The sequence below is a fragment of the Bombus terrestris genome, chromosome 10 (genome assembly GCF_910591885.1).
Source record: "Bombus terrestris chromosome 10, iyBomTerr1.2, whole genome shotgun sequence".
Taxonomy (NCBI): Eukaryota; Metazoa; Arthropoda; class Insecta; order Hymenoptera; family Apidae; genus Bombus; species Bombus terrestris.
Genome location: NC_063278.1, coordinates 5,003,424 through 5,017,060, shown reverse-complemented (window position 1 = coordinate 5,017,060; position 13,637 = coordinate 5,003,424).

Below are 13,637 nucleotides of genomic sequence, written 5' to 3'. Positions count from 1 at the left end.
TTGATTATATACATACATATATATGTCAATGTACAAAAAAGATATTTTAACGTGAAATTGGCTCAATCGAACATTATTAAGGTGTTCGCTCTCATCCGTTACTTGAGAACGAAATTACGGTAATAATTATAACGTTTGCGGTACTGCAACATTCTAATACTACATCTCGATGATTGAAACCTGAACTTGATTTAATCGAAGATCGCTGCTAAGTAATAGACGATGATAGATCCCTTGGTGATCAAAATTATGACTTACAATTGATTATAACGTCTGGTGTAGTACTTCAAAATATCATAGAACTAGATGACAAGATTAATCAATTTTAAATCTCAATATGCAAACAACAGGTATACGAAACATAATTATACAGCGCCTCCAGGATCCACGTAAGAAATTTTTTACAAAACATCGCAAGAGAATGCAACGGTAACTCGACAAAATCCTCCCCTCGTCAAACACGACTGCTGATTGTAACCGGCTGTCACGTGGAAAATGTCAAAGGTGTGCCTATTTCGAAAATAATAGTTTCGAATCAGTTTAAAAAGGTCAGTTCTTGGTAACTCGCGTGTGCCGGCAAACAGTCCGCCCTTGAGGATCGTTGGAACGAGCCGCGGAACCATCGATCGATCTCTCCAGCTACGAGGTCCTTCGGCTCGACTTTGCACACTTCGTCAGCGAGCCGGGCGTCGATCGCATCCGCACGAGGAGAAAAGCGCTCGTAACGGGCGCTCGTTCGACGTTTCGAGGAGTCTCCGTTACCAGAGCCGCTGTCGTCTGGAGTGGCGAGGAGTTTCGTCGGGACGCGATCGGGGGTGGCGCTCGGCGCACACCACGGTGCAGGGGTTGGAAGGGCGGCTAGACGGGCGGTCGGTCGAATGGAAGGGTGAGACAGGACCGACGAAAGGGCGAGGGGATCTCTCATACGGTGAGACGAGGGCGCAGGGTGAAAGGAGAGATGAAAACGACGCGACGGCGGCGACGGCGGCGACGGAGACGGCGGAGAAAGGGGTAGCCGACTGTGTGGCACACAGGGATAGCAAAAGGGTGAGTCGGGGGAAGGTGCACGGGCTGGTTGGCAGACGTGATAGTTGCACGATGCCGGAGATTCCCGGAGGTTTAAGGTTTCGAGCCTTATTTCAGACGCTTCGTCTTCCTCATGGCGATTTCTCGACATCCTCTCTGCGACCTTTTCTTCTTCTTCTTACTTTGTCGTGGCTCTTTCCGCGAAAATATCCAGGTGTTCGCGATGATGCTGTACGCGATCTCGAGACAATAAAATATCATAGAACACGGTTTATATAAACTTATGCGATAAGTAGTTTGCACAATTGGAGTTCGTATGACAGAAAGAGAAACCTACCGATTCTTTATGTTACCTATGACCGTTTGTTTATACGTACGATAGAAGATCATATCCAGAGAGGCAAATTCAACCTGCAAATTCAGGGCACTGACTAAAATTTCGTTCGACTAAATGTATTCAAAATCTACCATCTCTTGTGGTTATCTTATAACGTATTTCCATAATTCTTCGAATATTTCCATCATTAACTCCACGTTGACCTAATCCTGCGAATAATTCTAACATAAGGTTATCCGAATCATTTTCCCGTTTTTGATACTTTTCCTGGCTGGACCTAGAGTATACGATATTTCCTTTCGTCGTTACATTAAACATTAATCTTAATCTCGTAATATAGGTACATACAGCAAGTTTGATTATTCCGTGGAAAGTTCAAGATTGGATTTTAACACGTTGTAGCTTAGATGGCTTAAATAACCTTTCCTTACTATACTCTATCCATTAATATCGATACAATCAGTATCCATTATACGCGATACACGTATAGCTGTGTGAAAGAGTTGCCGTACAACAGGCAACAAATTAGCGCCGACTGAAGCCTCGCTGCCGTTGGGATTTCTAACGAGCGCAGCGTAAAAATTCTTCGCTGAAATTCGTCCGAACAATTGTCATCACATGTCGCCCGTAATTATGAGATTAATTTGTCAATTCGTCCCCAACCTCTTTTAATACAGGCTCTTCTTGTTCCTTCTTTTTACTAGGTTTTCCTTTTTGTTTCTTCTTTTTACTTGTCCTGTTTTACAAATATCTGGGATAGGTACAGCGCGCACGATGCGGACTTTTTAGCCGTAGCAGCATCGCTTTCGCACGCGACAGAGCATTTGTTGTTGCCTTTACTAGGAACGACATGAATATTTATGCCGATCTCGCTGCCTCTACTCTACGCTTGTAACTGGCGCAGCAGTGCTGAAATTTTTTTAAGCGACTCGTGAAATCCTTTAACATTGACAAAATACGTCTTCTTCTTTTTACCTAGAAAATTTACGTTTTACTGTAAGAAACGTAAATCCTATGTAAAAGTTCTATCCAAAGGTACCTATCGTCTTAGGAAAAGTTTCAGAATTCTAGTAGACCCAAGTTTAGTTAATTGTAATACGAACAGAGCATCTACAGAAGCTGTTCATTTTCCAGTCGAACGCATATCAGTATTCTATCATACAGTTACCACTCACATCGCAGTAATCTTCTTCGACAATCCACACGTTCTAAACGTATCAGAATCAACAACCATATCGTCTCAACACCACGATGTCTCCATAAACAAACCACGAGTATCATCGACTGGACGAACACAAAGTCGTCTGGACGAACGTCACAGGTGTTCTCTAAATTTATCAAGATATCCAAGATATTTCCTAGATTCGAACGCTTCTACGCTTCGATTCACGTTTCAAGTGATTCGACATTTTCGTCATGTTCATGTACGTATACAGGTTCGAAGTGTTTCGTACTCGATCACTAGTCACAGTGTTTTGTGAAAAACGCGTGAGTCGCGGTAAAAGGCTGGAGCAAAAGGAAAGTAGAAAAAACGAGAGACGTTGTCCAGGACGCGAGAGTCTAATTTGTCTCGGAAAATAATACGAGTCGAATCGTCGCGCTAGCGGCGTAGCCTCTTGCAGCTGTACTTACCGCGCCGCCATAGAAATGCCGTCCCTCGAAAAATCCCCGCGTAATCACCTGGAGCTCAGGGGTAGAAGGGGGAGAAAAGGCTCCTGGACTACCTCCCGCCGAAAAGCGCTTTAATTCCCCGGCCGCTTAATTCCATGCGTACGAATGCCACACGTGAATATGCATGACCTGCGCCCCGTAACCGTGCCTGGAGACAGGGAGAAAACGAGAGAGAAAAAGAGAGAGAAAACGAGAGAGAAAAATAGCGGAGAAAGAGCGGGCCGACCTGTCGCAACGCCGATTTATTTTGTTTTGCAACTTTTTCGCTCGAACCCTGCGAACCTATTAAAATGCCGTCCGGCACAACCATGCCCGTCCCGTCTGCTCGCTATTCGCTATCTGTTCGTTCCCTTTCTTTTTCCCGTTCACAGCTCGCGTCCCTTTCCCCGCTTCTCGACTTCGTTCTCCGTTTCGTTTCCGCGAAAACTTTTCCCTGTTCGGTTCGTTCCGCGAGGCCTCGAGCGACCATGTTAAAGAACATGGGACGAGTTGCGTCCTCTACTTCCACCCCCCGGGGATTATTCCTTTAATCAAGAGAAACGAATAGATTCGCGAAAAGAGGCTGTAAACGTGTCTTATCGCCTCGTGCGGTGGAGACTTGCCGAGCAATTGAACATTTCTTGTTGAAGTACGAGATACGTGACGTTACGTCGTCGAGAGAATTTAAACGCGACCTATTCTTTTCTCTTTTAGGCGTTTTTAATCCTTCGACGCGTGAGTCGGCTGACAAAGAAAAATCGCCAAGTCCAATTTCGATGAAATTTTGTTTTTAGCCAAGAGAAGCCGAAAATAGTAGATGCGTATTCTGTTTAGTTATGTTAACTCGAGCTTAAGAGGTAAAAATCACCCTCCAATGTACGACCCATTGTGATCTATCTAACATTCCATAATCAATGAAAATAATTCCAAAAGTATATTGACTTTTAATATCATTCCACGAAGAACTGTAATAGTTACTATAATTCTGGTTTTACCATTTCACGATGACTGTACGACAGAATAATAAACGTCGCAGCAACACCGTTAAAATGTCAAAATTATTTTTCAAAAGCGCATAGCACCTACTTTAATTTGCTAGCTTTCTACATCTCGTTAATTGCCAGAAATAAAACCAAGAAATAATTGCTTTATCTAGAGTCGTGCTAATTAAACATTGCTCGTTCGTTTTAACGAACACAATATGTCCGCTAAAATGCTCGAGTACTCTCCAGAGATGTAGATGAACAGACGTTATCAACCGTCATAAAAATTAGTAATTACGCGTCAGTGGTTTTACATCAGGTCGGAAGGGTAGTCATTTCGGCCACTTAAAACTGTTCTGCACCGTAGAAATGATTATAACCTGGGAAGCATGGTTTAGTATGCGATGTTCTTGTATTATTCATTCACATTGCGTTTAAACGATCAACTTATTCTTTAACAAGTTGCCATTATTGCCATTATATCGTTGTCCGAAGTAAGGATCGTGTATATCTATTTGTTCATATATTTGCATGTTACTTATTTACATACTTGCAATAGTTTTTAAATAACCAAATACGCGTAAAGTCGATCAATAATCAAATCTACCTGCGACGTGCATATTTGAGTTGATCGCTAATGGTCACGTGTAATTCCAGTATGGCATCTTGTTAAACTCGGTCATATCCGGTCGTTCCACGGAAAAAATAATTTCGACTTATGACAGCTACTTCGTTCGTTCCATAGTCGCGTATTCGCGATGAAAATTTCAAAAGAGTTGGACCGCCCGAAGAAATACGAGGAACAATTACTACCTTGCTGGTGTCGCGTGAGTTACGTTTTATCGTGCCGGGAACAAGAACTGTTTAGCTTGTGTTTTACGCCGCTCCAACTGTTTCGGGTTGCACCTTACGATTCTTTTATTCTCGCCGTACAAATTCTCGAGAAAGTCCAACGAACCGCTTTCAGATTCCGAAAGCTTTAAGAAATGTTCACGGCTGCCGCGTTGGGCTCTTCTCCGCTGGATTGTTTCCATGGTATATACCTTGTAACTTGTAATACTTTCTCACATGTTTCCCACTATTGCCATTAGGATAATTACTTGGAATTCGTACTATACAGCAGTGCCGATCGTGACAGTTTTCTGAAATATATGTCGCAATTAACAGTAGTCGGTATCTTGACTCTACGTTAATGACTAAAAGTCGAGAATTTGGCAAGCTATTTGTTTCATAGATCTTACGGACTTTAAAAATAATCAACTTGGTACTCTAGTTATCTTAGAAGATTCTTTAGTTATAAATGTATCGACATAATCGATAGAAATAATTAGTATATTGGTTATCAATTGATTAGTTGGAAATAATAGAAAAATTGATAGAGAATTAAGAGCAGGTACAAAGGGGAAAATGATTTTTAAAAATCAGTCATAAAGGTAACAAGTTTTATAAAGCGTCGTTGATATATAATATCTAATAATCTAAATTCTAGCTAGTGGTCTTCGATCAAATTGTAGGCTTCATAAAGTATTATAAAAAATGTTAATATAAAAAATTGCTTGTTCATAGAACGGTGTTAAATATCTCCGAAACATTAAACAATTTCACAACATCTAATATTTAAAAAGAAATCATAATCATAATAGGAAACATAGGTAAGTACCTATATCTATCCGGGTACAAAGTCTGATATCTCAATGGCGACTCGAGCAGCGATAAACTACGACCGTACCGATACCTGCATGGTTCAGACGATCTGACCTGGATGTCGCGTTTACCCAACGACTATCATCGCCTGGTATTTCTCCATTAGTACATATATATACACCGCTCTGGACTTAGACGATGCAACGAGCCAGTTTTGTCGCAAACACCCGGACGATGTTGGTTGATCCTCGTGTGCCGACGTCACGTTTGTACACAAGTGTTCGAAGACATGCGGGGGTGTCGTCAAGTGTCGTGCAACGGTGGCATAATGCAAAGTCTAGACTTTTCCGCTCGGTAAATAAAACACGCTGTGACGTCGCCTTCTCGTCCTTGTCGTCGCACTGCGCTGATTCGCGCTTCTTTCTCACCTCGTGCAGACGATACCACCTCCGGTAAAGAACGAAAGAAAGAAGAAGATAAGAGAAAAAGGATAGAGAGGAAAGAAAAAAGGAAAAGCAGAGCGACAAGATACCAGAGGGATGTGGGCGAGATTGTTTCTCGCGGTTGCGTAAAACCCTGCTGCTACTCTAGAAAAAAACGATGACGCGACGCCGCGCCGCAACGACGAGTAATCTCGCGTGAAGACGTTCCCACTGCGTCGTCGAGCGGCGTTATGAGGCCGACGACACCGTGTTGTAGGAGGTGATGGATATTAATAGGTGGTAAGCAGCATTTCATTCATGGTAGTTACGTCTTTTGCCCGGGGTCCCTCTTTTTGTTTACCGGTGTCCTCTTTCTTTTTTTCTCGCCGCGGATATCGCGCCGCGAGAAGCCTTCCCTCGTCTCTCCGCGTAGAAGACGGCTAAGTACTAAGATAACCGCCATTATGAAACTTCTACTCTCCAACGATGTTTCAAAGTGAATGGATATTACCATCGACAGAGTATCATTTTTTAGATCTAGAATTTTAGACAAAGCGTAGAGTAGAATATTGATCATCTGAATGATTAATGCGATATCTGTGTGTTTGTATATGTATTGTATAGAACATACAGGTTCATATTTGAACATTTTCTTTTAGGAATATGTTATATACGCGATGTAAAATATTTTCAAATCTCGTTAGCATTGTAGCGAGCCACGACTACCACCGTCGTATTGATAAAATTTCACACCAATCTAACAACCAGTTTAAGCGAATACGTAAGAGCTGCGAGACATTTATGCTACAAATATGTCCATGTAAAAAATTAGTACATGGTACGAACTTCTTAAGTTTAAACTTTTTTTGCTCTTTCAATGAATATAATTTAAGGGTTGGAGCTGTCTTTTTATCGTTAAGAATGTTTCACTTCTTAACAGCATTCTACTACAATACAGTTGTCTTTCACATTCCGCACTGTGGCTATCAAGCAGCTTCGATGCTCCACGCTCTAGCTGTTAAATATTTCTGAATATTCACTATAATACTTACTTTACCTATCGACATTCTTTTTATCGTGATTTTCGAAAAAAAGGCGAATGAGCGAGGAATAACGTAAATCTCCATCTCGTTAACGAATCTGTTTCACCATGGGAAACGTTTTCCATCGCATCGGTGTCGCCGTAAACACGCCGGCTAAAAAACTAAAAATAACGGCAGCTTCGTTTTCCGTCATTTTTACGACGATTCTCGCGGCGATGTCGACGTTTTCACGAGAAATACCTCAGGGCGACAAGATGAGGGATTCCCGAGAATTACCGGGAGCCAACAGATCGCGAATAAACCGTGCTGTCAAGGGGTTCTCGTAAAGGGTGAAGGGAAAGGGCTGGAAATTTACGCAAATGCATCTGTAAATAAGAGAAATGAGGCGCGATGTTGAATTCCTGTTCCATGAGCAGGAGCAAGGAAACGGTGATTCATTCTGTACTGTCGGGCTGCCGAGAAAAATGTCTGGAAGAAAGCCACCGTTTCTACGTAATTTGCGGAAAGAAGGAAAGAGGAAGAAGAAGAAAAAGAGAGAATGAAAGTACAGCCGCCGTCTCGTGACCTCTCGCGTTCTCGTAAAAAAAGTTCCTCCTCGGTCGGATGAGATTGGGTCGTGGCACCGGCATGAGCGTTTAACGCGTAGACGGCCGTCAGTTGTCACTCGAATTACGAGAGGCGTCGCGCTTCAACGACAGACCGGCTAGACGTCCTTGCAAATTATGATGATTAGCGCGTACATGCCTTTATGACGTTTGCTCGTGTCCACGAATAATAAGAACTTTCTGTCCGAACCATTTACGTGATTTTGCTCGCACATTATGACCTTCTTTTACAATTGAACTGGTAGATATTGTTTATAAAATTTTTATTTGATTAATTAGCGAACAGTGACGCTCTAGTAAATAATCTTGGAAATTATGAAATACTTTGATTTTAATTTGAATATTGAATTTCTGAAAAATTAAGAATTTCATTGTATGCTGATGTTCTTTTCTTTCTCTTTTTTCTTTTTTTTTTTTTTTTTTTTGTAGTACGAGAATTGAACGGCAGCGCTTGCACAGCTGCAATTACGAATTTTCACTAGGGTCTGACTTGGATGGTGTAGCAATCAAATTATCGTGGCAGAGGGCTCGTTTCAGACAACGATTCTAAATGGGGTTAGAGGAAGCCACGATGGGAACGATCAAACTACAGGAAACAAGCCCTTCTCTGATGAAACAGGAAACACGACCGCTATCGAGTTTTATATAAACTTGCTAAGAAGCCAAGCTGAATGCTACTGCTCATCTCTGATCAACAAATCAGCCGAATCTGCGTTCATCTTTTAATGAAAGATCAGCTTCCCTCTGTAATGTATTCTTCTGATCTTTAATGTATTTGAATTGACCATCATTCATATTATAACGCACGAACCACAACATAAATTCTTAGAACATTCGTACGATAAATATAAATTATTGGGATCTCTGATATAAAGCTACCACGCTCGATTCAGCAGAGTGTACGTCCATTTAAGACAATAATTAAATCGTGCAAAATATTTTATCAAATTCGCGAGAAGGATAATATCGTAATTTTGTAGAATTTCATAAAAGTATGAGAAATAGTGGAGACCAGAAGTACGTCATAATCGTCGTTTCTTCCTACAATTTTAGCAAAACGTTTTACACGCTTCAACCACCATCTCCATTTACTTATCCAATTTTCACACGTAACCGCGCGACGTTCGCGCAAAAACCAGGCGAACGACAGATCAGTTTGCAACGAAATAGCCGTGCAAACAGCTAAAATCAACACGAGGATTAATAATTACACGTCTACGGGCTACATTCTGCTTCTTGCTGGTTTCCTAGACTGGAGGGAGGAAAGGGATAGCGGCAGACAGATACTTGTAACCCCGGCGGTGCTTAAAAAGACGCTCGTCGCTAGACATTCAGCGAATCCAGCGAAGCCACTTAGTCCGGACGTGTAATTAGATCGAAATGACGCCAGACGACGCGGCGCGGCGTCGTGCTACTCGTTCGGAATCCGCTTAATTGAATGATTCATCGCCTGGGTCTAACTGTTGTTTCAATTAACGCTCGCATGTGCACAGTGGTCAACGTCATCTGCATGTGCACGCACCTGCACGCGCGGCGAAGACGCTTCGTCATCGACGTTTCACGCTCGAACGGGAACGCGTGTGCGATAATGTGCAGGCATTCGACAATGCACCAAGAAACGACGACGAGACTAGAGCAAGAGAAACACGTTTGTTGCCTGCCCTTGCGCTCAGAAACACGTTCTCTTCTTAACGTAGCGAAATTGATCTTAGCTTAGCTTGTAATGGAAACTGTCCCGTATATACTATACACATACAAATATTTTTTAGTCTACCATAACATAGCGTAGCTTTAATAAGATAGTGACATTTCCAGTTTATCTTGTTTTCCGTAAATGTCCTTCTACTTACCGCTGGCATATACAAAATCAGGCCGAGTAACATGTAAAAGCGCGCATTACGTGATTGCTTATGGAAAAATAAGAAAATAATATGGAATAGAATTTGTTCATCTTTGGCTTGGGATTCGAAAAAAGATCAAGTTTAAAAATTTATCAAGTATACTTAAACATGACTAATTACCAGCTGGTTGTCAGTAAACAATCAACAGGGTTCGTTTAAGGCTTCATTATCAAGAAAATATATTAATATTATATATATAATATGTATACATATACCTATGCATTGTGGAACATGCAAATGATTTTTTTGCTGGTGAAATATTTCCATACGAATAAAAATATGTCGGTTAAAGCGGAGACCGGTTAACCAAAAGTCTACTGTGCACTAGGCTTCGCACAGGTGTCCTTCCAAATGTCTGCGTTAATGTAGACCTCGTGTTACCACCGGCACAATAACCTTTCAGGGGAGAAACAGGACCTTAGCTAACGCTTTTTAATGGACTTAACGGGTATGAACGAGCACGGGACCTGTGTGCACGTGGGACAGGTGAATAAGTGCCACGGCCTTCTCGATGACTCCGCGTTCCATGGTAATTAACATCCCCGGCACGATCGCCGACGAGATTAAATGCCCTGCAACCGTGATTGGCAAGTGCAGACCGCTTGAATCAACCTTGTAACTACCACAGGTGCGAAGCAGAAGCGATTTGGGTGGTAAGAAAGGACTAGAGAAAGTATTTGGGACTGTCAAGATGACCGGTTTCTGAGACTGAGGTTGAATGTTTGATGGTGAGAGTATCAGAGATGATACGAATTTTAATTTTATAATTTTTTATATAATTTTCCGTATTAGGTATATTCTCATTTTTATTATTTTCCATTTCTTTATATTTCTGTTTACGTTATTAGTTCAATATATTTATCTTTATTGGTTTCTCTATCCAATTTATTTAAAGTTCATCCGAGCGTTGTATAAAGAGAGTTTCGCATAAATTTTTCTTGATTTAGCTAGCTAACGACTATTTAGTGATAGCGATGTAATTTGAATCTGAAAGTTATTGCAACATTTCTATACATACACGTATAAAGGAGGAGATTTTATTTGATCGTTTATTTGAACTTCCCAATTCTACGTTTTCATTAGATATTCATTATTCAGTCGTTTAATAGCCACGATTATGGTTCCATAATTTCGTAAATTAAAATGTTATACACGTACCGAGAATCTTAAATATATACGATTTTATGTTTTTCGTACGTATGCACGCAGGACAGAGCAATATCTTCACGTCGGAATTTGGCCAACGAACAAACGTTTCAATTAACCTGAGACAAGGTCGGCGAATATTTTGTGAGATACACGAGCTACGAGGTGCACTCGCGCCAATGAAACCGCATACCACAGAGCTCGGCGCGCGTATAATGATATAATTGATCGGAGACGATGCATCAAACATTCCAGTTCGCCAGACAAAACAAAAACTCGGTGGAAGCTAGACGGGTGCTAGACGGCCTGCTGTCGGCGATGGGTAACTCGAAACCGCAGGGATGCTGCGTCATACAGGCGACGATGATGGTAGTGGTGGCGGCGGCAGATGATCGAGATGGGGTGACGGCGTTACGACTTGGCCGCGCACTCGTCAGCCACTTTTGTTGCCCTTGCTTCCGGAATCACCCTGCTCTCGCCCCTTTTTCGGACAGCTCGCGCGAATAAAAGGCCGCACAAGCGAATAAAAAGAAGGGGTGGGTCGGAAAGAGCCACGGAAGAAGGGGTTGCCGCGCGGCCTCGTCGCGACGGCCGCACAGGATGCAATTATTTCGTAACGGTGATCTTGTTACAGAACGGATCTGTTCGTGTACGAAACTCGTTCGCTCGACACTGTCATAAGGCTAGACCGGAAATGACAGAATTTTATTGCCGATTGATTTTACGACTGTACATGGCAATGGTGGTGTATGCATTTATTTGCGCTTTGAGCAATGGCATAATTGTTTAATCGAATGCTATTTTAGTCATCCGCAGGTTCTTGACTTTTTACGATATTATCGATACGAGACTGGTGACTCAGAGGAGTGGATATGTCGAATCATATCTTGTCCATACTATTGGATCATATTATATGGTGGTCAGAAAATGTATTTGCGCACCATTGTGTTCATAATATTATAGCATTTGTATTTTGTACTCTGTAGTAATTAATTGAATCCAAGTATGTCGTAGGCGTTATAGTCTACACCTTTAAGGCACACCTGAAAGTTCAACTTCGCTCGAAACTTCAAAAGACGCTTCAAGTTAAGTAAATAACAGGTTGACACAGATAGAATGACTAGAATTGCTTGAATACAGGTAACCCGATTAATTCGAATGCGGCTTTATGTGACTGCGTTACTTGATAATTATTAGTAAATAGAAAATTATTGAAAAATATAGATAAAGGTATATTATAAGTATACGTAGGAAATATCGTCGGCAAAATTGAACGATTTGTACTATTACTATCACCATTAGGGGATTGTAATTGGGAACGTCCCCAAACCAAAAAAGCCCATCCCATAAAACGAGTTAATTCCCTCGGAGAGAGTGATCGAACGAAGACAGCGCGGAGGAAATAAAATTGTAATGAGAATGTAGCGAGTCACCCTTGGAGATTGCTTAAAATCAAAGGGTTGCCGATAGGGATGGCTGAGTTCGCGATAGGGGTGCCGGAGAATTAATTCGTCCCTTTTACGCAAGAAAATCGAGCAAACGGAAGATCAAATTTTCTGTTACGTCTCGCAATTTTCACGCTCCGGTTTGCCATCCGTAACACGCTCTTCACGATTGACCCTCGTCGATGATCGAAACCAAAGGGAGTTCTCGAATGGAGCAGCTGAATTTAACGAAACTTCGCATATACTTTTCGAATAATACGAAACTTTAAAAGGAGCACTCTTCTTACACTTTTTTCTCTTGAAATTTAAAAAAGGAAAACATAGAAATTATACGAATATTTCTATTACAAGGTAAGATGACGCATAAAATAAAGTTGTTACTTTATTAACATGATTCGTTTTAATATGATTTTTGCAATACGTATAGTGGTTAATACGGCTATAAAGAAGATCGGATAAATATGTAGAATAACAGAGCCACCGCCGATTTCAATGGCCTTGAAAAATATTGTCAACGTGATCATTCTGATCCTATTGTACACCTACGGATGCGATGGATCGAAATGGATGCGGACAATATTTCTGTCACATGCTTTTCTTCGATATTTCCGCTACAGATAATGGCCACAACAGCGGTCACCCCCTGTGTTGTAAGCATTTTCAGTTGGTCCAATTGTTGTTCGAAAAATAAGCGAACTCTTTTATCGAACGATTCATGAAACTATGGCGGATGCTGCTTGTTATCTATATCTATTGCTCGTTAGCGTTTCTTCGCTACGTGTAATTGTCCGACGGAATAAAAGCGATCGTTTGTCAAGCAACGGGGTCACCGCAATATCGTTCCTCCGAGATATGCGAGTACAAGATAGATCGATGTGTTTGTCGTTAGTTTTCCCTCCACTTCATCGATGTTTCTTATACTCGTGGAGATTTCAGTACCATAATCATAAACGTGTTTTGGAAGAAATAGTATTAAAGTATCTTATTTATTAAGAATTCCTGATTAATTGTAATAATTAGATATTTGTTATACTTTTGTCGAATTATGTATCTATAAAGATAAGTTTTGGTGTAGTCGTTTCTTTTAACATTATATTCCATTTCTTTGTTATCTTATAACTTTTAATACGATTTTTCATACAATATTTGATATTAATATTTTTATGTACCGTATCGATTGATTGTGACTATTAGGTACTTATTCTGGGTATTAAATAATTTAATTATTATATTTAATTTCAACTTTTAAAAAGGCTTTCGTCGCGTCGTATAATCCATCGTTTAAAGGGCTACTTTGATATAACTACGAATTTTTAAACATATTTAACAGACCAAGTTTTCCAATTGCATCATTTGTATCAATGGCAGATACTTGGACAGATACTGTGTCGCGGCCAGATACTTCCGTGATCAAGACTATTCATTTTATTTAACC